The sequence below is a fragment of the Corylus avellana genome, chromosome 4 (assembly GCF_965113065.1).
Source record: "Corylus avellana chromosome 4, dhCorAvel1.hap1.2, whole genome shotgun sequence".
Classification (NCBI taxonomy): Eukaryota; Viridiplantae; Streptophyta; class Magnoliopsida; order Fagales; family Betulaceae; genus Corylus; species Corylus avellana.
Window position 1 is genome coordinate 9,472,687 of NC_142493.1, and position 9,029 is coordinate 9,481,715.

Here is a 9,029-nt window from a genome sequence, read left to right on the forward strand (position 1 = left end):
AGTTTGAAGAAGAAAGTGACAAGGAAAGAAATAATTTGTATATGGATTAAGTAATAAATCCCAACTTCTAACATCTAAGCTACGCATTTAAATATAAGTTGGCCTAGCAATCAATTTGTAGAAACAAATGGAGCCGAAGTCTCGACTTAGCATTCACTTGCCTAAAACACAAGCAAATTGTCTATTTTAGGATTTGTCGTGGCAAGTCATAAGGTATACATTCTGCCACCACTTTTAGATTTGTGATAGAATTGTATTGCCCAAGTTCAAATCCTATGGGCCAAGTAACTTCTCAAATGAAAAAAGAAAAAAAGAAAAAAAGGAAGAGCTAATGATTTTTTGGGCCTATTGTAGTCCACTATCTTGCTTAAAGGTATTTCTTTCGAGTTGAAGAAGAAAAAGAGAAAGAAAGAACTAACTTTTATAAGGATTAAGTAGTAAATTTCCAGTTTTAACTTCAAAGCTACGCATGTAAATATAATTGGACGGAACATTTAATTCGTTGAAACAAATGGAGACCAAGTCTCAACTATGCATTCGTTTGCCTAAAACACAAGCAAATTGCCTTTTTGAGGATTTGTCCTGGTAAGCAGTAAGGTATATATACTCTTCTGCTTCTTTCAGATTTGTGATAGATTTATATTGCCCCAATTCCAATCCTTTGTGCCAAGTAACTTCCTAAATGAGAAAAAGATAAAGATTTGTATGGCCCATTATAGTCCACTATTTTGCTTAAAATTATTTGGGGAAACTTCAGAAAGCCCCCCTGAACTTCCAGCTGTTTTGACATACCCTCCCTGAATTTTCTAAACTCTCACTTAGGTCCCCTGAACTTTTGTTTTCTCTCACTTTGGACCCTTTTAACTTTTTATACCCATTTTACCCTCAACCAAAACTACGTCGTTTTGGACTCCAAAACTACACCGTTTTGGGCTTCAAAACTACATCACCACCCAACCCAAAACGATGTCGTTTTGAGTATAATATTAAAAAAAAAAAAGAAATCAGGGGTGGCCCGGCCACCCCCTTGGCTTGGGGGTGGTTTCGGCCACCCCATACAACCGGTATGGGGTGGCCGAAACCACCCCAGCCCTTGGGGGTGGTCCAGCCACCCCCAAAAGCACCCTGATCCCCCCCCCTTTTTTTTTTTTTTTTTTTTTTATATTTTATTTTGGCCAAGGGGTGGCCGGACCACCCCCTTGGCCATGGGGGTGGTTCGACCACCCTCAGATCGGCCAGGGGGTGGCTCCAGCCACCCCCTTTGCCAAAAATGGTGTGGTCCGGCCACCCCATTTTTGCCAAGGGGGTGACCCAATTTTTTTTTTTTAAATTAATTAATTAATTAATTTTGCTTTTCTTTTTTTTTTTTTTAAAAAAAATTAATGCCTAAGACGACGTCGTTTTAGGCTGGGTAGGTGTTGTAGTTGTAGGATACAAAATGACGTAGTTTTGGGGGAGGGTAAAATGGGTATAAAAAGTTAAATTGTTTGACTTTAACGTTAAAAGGGTCCAAAGTGAGAGAAAACCAAAGTTCAGGGGGCCTAAGTGAGAGTTTTGGAAATTCAGGGGGGTATGTCAAAACGGCTAGAAGTTTAGTGGGGCTTTCTAAAGTTTCGCCAAATTATTTCTTTTGAGTTGAAGAAGAAAAAGACAAAGAAAGAAATAACTTGTATATGAATTTAGTAATAAATTCCAACTTCAAACTTCTAAGCCACGCATGTAAACATAAGTTGACATAACATTCAATTCATCAAAACAATGGACAACAAGTCTCGACTTGGCATTTGCTTGCCTAAAACACAAGTAAATTGTCTTTTGAAGGAATTGTTGTGGTATGCGGTAAGGTACACATTCTGCTAACTCTTTCAAATTTGTGATAGATTTTTACTGCCCATATTCAAATCTTTTGGGGCCAAGTAACTTCCACAATGGAAAAAAAAAAAAAAAAAAAAAAAGAAAAGAAAAAAAAGCTAAGGATGTTTTTGGCCCCTTGTAGTCCACTATCTTGCTTAAAGTTATTTCTTTCGAGTTGAAAAAGACAAAGAAAGAAATAACTTGTATACGGATTAAGTAGTAAATTCCAACTTTTAACTTTTAAGCTACGCATGTAAACATTATTGGACATAACATTCAATTTGCATAAATAAATGGAGCCCAAGTCTCGACTGGGCATTCACTTGCCTAAAACACAAGCAAATTGTCTGTTTTAGAATTTGTCGTGGTAAGTGGTAAGGTATATTATCTGCCATCTGTTTCAGATTTGTGATAGATTTGTATTTTCCCAATTCCAATCCTTTGTGCCAAGTAACTTCCCAAAGAAAAAAAAAAAAAAAAAAAAAAAAAAAGCCTAAAGATAGAAATAACTTGTATATGGATTGTAGAGCCAAAACGAGCTTTTGAGGCCTAAGAAGCCCATTTCAGGAAAAAAACAGTCGTTTGGTAAATATTGGCAAGGCACTTTTGAGGTTCTAAATGCTCAAAACAACGTTTGTGCTGAAGCTCGAAAATGAGTCTTCCGGTGAAACGGATTTCTAGAAAGAAAGGCACGCTGCAGATTGCATTCAATAAAATAGATGAATAGACAAAAATACTCGTACAAATTACAACAAATGACAACCATACCCATATATAAACATCACCATGAACTAAACTTATCATTCTGCCGCAATTGAGAGTTGCTACGGGGAGAGAGACTCAAGCAGAAGTTCATCTCGTTCTGGTGAGTTTGTTTGATTTTTGATTATTTTCATCTCTTTTGTTCCAATCTTGACATATATAAAAGAATTTTGCAAGATATAAGAGACCTGCAGAGAAAAGTATTAGAAAAAATAGAGAAAAAAAAAATAGAGAGGATGGAAAGATTTGCAGAAAGGAGTATTAGAAAAAATAGAGAAAAAAAAATAAAGAGGATGGAAAGACCTGCATAGAAGAGTATTAGAAAAAATAGAGAGAAGAACAAATAAAGAGGATAGAAAGACCTGCAAAGAAGAGTATTAGAAAAAATAGAAAGGGAAAAGAAAATAAAGAAGATGGCTTTGAGCAGTCTTAAGGTTATAATTGTTCTTTGGGCAGAGAGAACAAGTGAGCAGCACGCGTGGTATAGCTGGTCTTGGGCAATGTGTGGACAAGTGAGTAGTACGCATGGTATAGCTGGTCTTGGGCATTGTGTGGCTGCATTGTGAAGAGCTCCCACGTGGGGTAGATAGGATTTGTCTTCAATTTTTTTTTTTTTTTTAATTGTTTCAAGAATGAATTTGTTTCTCTTTCTTATTTTACTCTGTTAGTTCTTGTGTTGGCTTAATTCAGTTCCAAAATGTAGAGGCTACTATCCACGGGCTCAAACACTGATATAGAATTATCAGAATCCAATCTTTACCGTTCATAATGTAGATTCATGTGTCATGAATGTCCCTGCAAAATTTAAGCTTAATTGGACCACAAACGCACATCGATCGGAGCTGTTGATCAAGACTAGACAGCATTTCCAGAATGCTATTTTCTCCCCACTGCAGGCCATGTTCGGACACGGTGATAGGTTGTCCAGGCAAACTTTCTAGAAACTCTATTTTCGCTTTGCAAGGCCCTATTCGGACAGCCCATTAACTTGTCCGGACACCCCATACGTTTTAGGCCCAAAAACGTAATTTTAAGTGTGTTAGGTATAGGGTTTTGTCGGGGGTATATATACATCTTTATAGAAAGAGAGATTGACAAAATTCTATCATAGGTTTCGTGAGAGGCTATACTTAGAATAAAAGAAAGAAGAATAGGAATGAAAAAAAAAAATAGAAAAAATATAATTACAAAAAAAAAAAAAAAAATCTGTGTGAGCATGATTATTCATTTTAGAGGATTATTGTTAGTTTTATTGAGCTTTATTAAGAAGTCTATCTAAAGGGTCCGGTAAAGGAGAATCACGTTGAATAAGATTGTGAGCAAGGAGACGAGTTGTAGGCTTGTCGATCTTATAGAGCCAAGGTCTTGCAAAGGGTTGTAAGTGTTCCTAGTATCTGTAATCTCTGGATAATCTTTTGATAGTGATTTCTTGGGTTTGGCTACCCCGGAGAGGTTTTACTTTTAGATCGGTTACTAAAAAGTTTCCTCTTCGTCACCAAAATCCTTGTGTGTGATTGTTTATATTTTGGTGATTGTTTGCTTTGATAAATATCTGTTAATTCCGCATATATTATGATATTTTTCTGTTTAGAATTTTTCAATTGGTATCAGAGAGGGTTCACTCCGTGATGGATTAAATTCCTGAGTGTGATCTTTGTTTCTTGATTAAGATGTCTCAAACGCTTAACATTGTGCCTAATTTTGATGGATCAAATTATGGGTATTGGAAGTCCCGTATGAGATTTTTCTTAAAATCTATAGACGTTTGGCAAGTCATTGAATTTGGATTTCAAGCTCTAGATAAGCCGACAACTGAATGGTTTAATGTTGAAAAACAAACTTGTATGGCGAATGACAAAGCTATGAATGCTCTATGCTTAGCAATTTCACAAACTGAGTTTTCCAGAATTTAAAATTGTGATAGTGCCAAGGATGCATGGGAGGCCCTAGAAACTACGTATGAAGGAACTAATCTTGTTAATGCTATTTTGTTTGTGGACATGCATGTTTTTCATATCCATATTATTTTTTGCATTTTATCAAAGCTAGGACTTTAAACAAATTATTAATTTTTAATAATATTTAACATACTTTTCAATTATAATTTTATCAGCTTATTTATTATGTGACAAATATGAGTAAAAAAGGTCAAAGCAACGTTGCTGCTACTACCGCAGATACTCAGATAAAGAAAGTAGTTTGGATTGAAAAAATGCTAGAAGATTATCTTGACATATGTATTACTGAGATTCATGCTGGTAACCGTCCAGGAACACATTTCAATAAGACAGGATGGAAAAATGTGATAAATAAATTTAATGAAAAAACTGGAAAACAATATTGGTATAAACAACGAAAGAACAAGTGGGATAGTTTGAAAAAAGAGTGGAACATTTGGAAGAGATTGATAGGCAAGGAAACTGGCCTTGGATGGGATCTGGTGAAAAAGACAATTGATGCACCTGATGATTGGTGGGAAAAAAAATTGCAGGTTAATTCTAGTTATTTGTTTTTTATTAAAATGATTTTAAAAAGTGTTTATTATTGATATTTACATATACCTAAATACAGGAAGTTCCAGAAGCAACCAAGTTTCGCACGACATGTTTGGCTTATCTATAAAGGTGGAAATATTGTTTAAAGATATAACTGCCACCAGAGAGGGATCTTGGGCACCATCCATAGGGTTGGTTCCTAATGATATTGGTGTTATAAATGGTGTAGATGTAATGGTTGATGAAGATGGCAATGTTTTAGAAGGTTTAGATGTTTTGGATGATAAACCAAATCTCAATACACATGGCATTGATGATATTCCTACTGATTTAGATACGCGGGATAAAGAAAATAAGAAGTTTGGTCTTGCGGTTCAATGTAAGAATAGAAAGAAAAGAGTTCAAATCGTTAGTCAACATTTGAGTCGTATTTGTGATGCAATAGAAAGTAAGAATACAGTGACATCTAAGAGCAACGATAAACCTGGATGTAATATTGAAGAGGTTATGGATGTTGTTTGGGGGATTGCTGAAAGGGAAAATGACATTGACATCCTTAAGTTTGCAGCAGAGGTATTTCTTAAGAGATCACATAGAGAGATGTTTGTGACTATTAAAGAGCCATGGTTGCAGATTGACTTTATCAAGCAAATAGGAAATAGAGAAATCAACCGTCGTAGCATGGAATAATGTTCTTATTTTTTTAATGTTGTTTTGTTATGAACTATTTGAAAAGCTGTAAGGATTTATTTGAATGTTATTTTTTATTTTTATTTTTTTTTATGTGTTGATTTGTGTACTAAGGTGAGTATATTATAATATTTCATAACTACGTAGATATCTCTTTTTCTTATTTTAATGGGTGCTTATATATTAATTTTGTGTTTATATATTTATTTGTTTTCCTTTCAGACATGAACAATAGTGATTATAACACTCAAGATGATACAAGTGATAGTGATTATGGTGAAGGGGAAAATGAAAATGATGTTTTTATTCTAGCAGTTGCAACAGTAGAATTTGTTGAGAACTATTATATGCCATATATTGCAAAGGAACCTTGTAGGATCTCTTCTCAAAAAGGTTATAAGTGGGTTATGGAGATTGTACAAGGTAATCCTGATAGGTGCAAACAAAATTTCAGAATGGAAATACACGTATTCCTTTACTTATGTAAAGAGTTGAAGGAAATATATCATTCAAGAGGTGCTAGGAAATTAACTTTTGAAGAGTTGATAGCTATGTTTTTGATTACTTTAGGCCATGGGTTTGGGAATAGGATAGTGCAAGAAATGTTTCAACATTAAGAAGAAACAGTTAGTAGACATTTTACTCATGTTTTAATGGTCGTTTCAAGAATGGCGATTGACATTATTAATCCTATTGATAGGGAGTTTAGGGATGTTCCAAACAAAATTCGTGATGATGAGCGGTATTAGCCATACTTCAAAGATTGTATTGGAGCCATTGATCAGACCCATGTGCCAGTTAAAATTTCTCCATCAAACTAAATACCATATATTGGTCGAAAAGGGACTCCTACTCAGAATGTTATGACTATTTGTGATTTTCGTATATGTTTCACCTTTGTCTGGGCTGGATGGGAAGGTACTGCACATGAAACACATATTCTTTTGGAAGCTATTCGGAAGGAAGAATTGCAATTTCCACACCCACCTAGAGGTTTGTATTTAATAAAAATAACAAATGAATTATACATGAAAAAAAAAAAAAATTATGACTGTTATTCGTATATTTTTTGTAAGAAAGTATTACTTGGTAGACGCATGATATCCTCATATGAAGGGATACATTGGGCCATACAAAGGAGAGCAGTATCATCTACCAGACTTTCATCGTGGAAGCCAACCGAGGGGTATGCATGAAATTTTTAATCATGCACATTCATCACTTAGATGCACTATTGAAAGAACATTTGGATTTTGAAAAAATAAGTGGATGTTATTGCATTGCATGCCAAGTTTTTCTTATGATAAACAAGTGAAAATCGTGGTGGCGTCTATGGCTCTTCATAACTTCAATAGGAAGCATGTAATAAAGGATGCTGAGTTCCAACTATATGATGATAATGAGGATTTACTACCTACTGATGGTATAGGCGATGACGAAGCACAAGATGAGTCAAGCATACAACAATCAGAGACATCAGATGAAAATTCTATGAACATTGAGCGTGATCATATTGCTAATCTACTTATGACCCGTTAATGTTTTTTTTCCATATTGTTATTCTTCTTATGACCCGTTAATGTTTTTTTCATATTGCTATTCTACTTATGATCCGTTAATGTTTTTATTTTTATTTTTTTATAAACTACTTAAAATGTTGTAAGAATCTCCTTGAATGTTGTGCTTTTTTATGTGTTAAATACTTTGAAGTGTTGTGGTGTGAAAAAGTGTGTTAAATAATTTAAATAATTTAAAAAGTGAAAGAAAGAAAATGATTTACATCACTTTTTATTACATATAAGTACGTACAAAAGAAAGAAAATGTTGACGTTTTGTGACATAAACCATTACAAAATAATTTTTACTTGTGAAAGCTAACACTAACCATTTTTATATAAAAAGGTTGGTATAAAATGAATAAAAAGCAAAAAAAATTATTAGCAACCTTAGGCCTTTATTGTAAAATATGTAATGATTTCACGTAAAATGACATATATTTGGTGTAAGATAATGCTTTTTTTTTTTTTTTTTTTTTTTTTCAGCCTATATTAAAAAATCAAATCATTACATGTCCTTTATTGTCATTTTTGCAACTAAAAGCACTTTTTTTTTTTTTTTTTTTTTTTTTGTTACCAAACATCAGTAACATCAAAAAAGCACTTAAGACGTGCGGTTACCAAACATGTAAACAGCTTTTCAGTAATAGTGATTTTCACAAAAACTCACAGCGAAAGCTCTATATTCAAAAGCTCTATTTTCCACCGCAATCCTAAACAGGCTCTAAGTAATAAATTACAACTTCTAACTTCTAAGCTACGCATGTAAACATAAGTTGACATAACAATCAATTTGTTAAAACAAATGGAGCCCAAGTTTCGAGTTAGCATTCACTTGCCTAAAACACAAGCAAATTGTCTTTTTTAGGATTTGTCATGGTAAATGGCAAGGTATAAATTCTGCGACCTCTTTCAAATTTGTGATAGATTTGTATTGCCCAAATTCAAATCCTTTGGACCAATTAACTTCCCTAATGAAAAAAAAGCTAAGGATTTTTTTGGCCCATTGTAGTCAACTATCTTGCTTCAAGGTATTTCTTTCGAGTTGAAGAAGAAAAAGACAAAGAAAGAAATAACTTTTATACGGATTACGTAGTAAACTTCCACTTCTAACTTCTAAGCTACACATGTAAACATAAGTGGACATAACATTCAATTCGCAGAAACAAATGGAGCCCAAGCCTCGACTTGCCATTCACTTGCCTAAAACACAAGCAAATTGCCTTTTTTAGGATTTGTCGTGGTAAGTGGTAAGGTATATATTCTGCCACCCCTTTCAAATTTATGATGGATTTGTATTGCCCCAATTCCAATCCTTTGTGCCAAGTAACTTCCCAAATCAAAAAAAGGCTAAAGATTTGAATGGCCCATTGTAGTCCACTATTTTGCTTAAAGTTAATTGTTTCGAGTAACAAGAAAAGGACAAAGAAAGAAGGACAAAGTTTTCCTCCAAACTAGGTTAGAGAAAATTCCTCCAACCTAGTTTCTAAAATTGACATGTGTCCTCAAACATGTGCTTCTCACATGTTTTTTTTAATACTCTAATTTCCACAAGCAGTTAACTCTACCGTTAGTTTCTCTCTCTCTCTCTCTCTCTCTCTCTCTCTCTCTCATGTTCTGTCTCCCCTCCCGCACGAGACCAAGCTGTCTTTCCAACCCAAAAAATCTCTCC

General features: G+C 34.2%; 1 pseudogene; it reads left to right on the forward strand.

Moving 5' to 3' along the window:
* Positions 1-4,750: 4,750 nt before the first annotated feature.
* LOC148586256 (uncharacterized) lies at positions 4,751-5,801 on the forward strand (annotated as a pseudogene).
* The last annotated feature ends 3,228 nt before the right edge of the window (positions 5,802-9,029 follow it).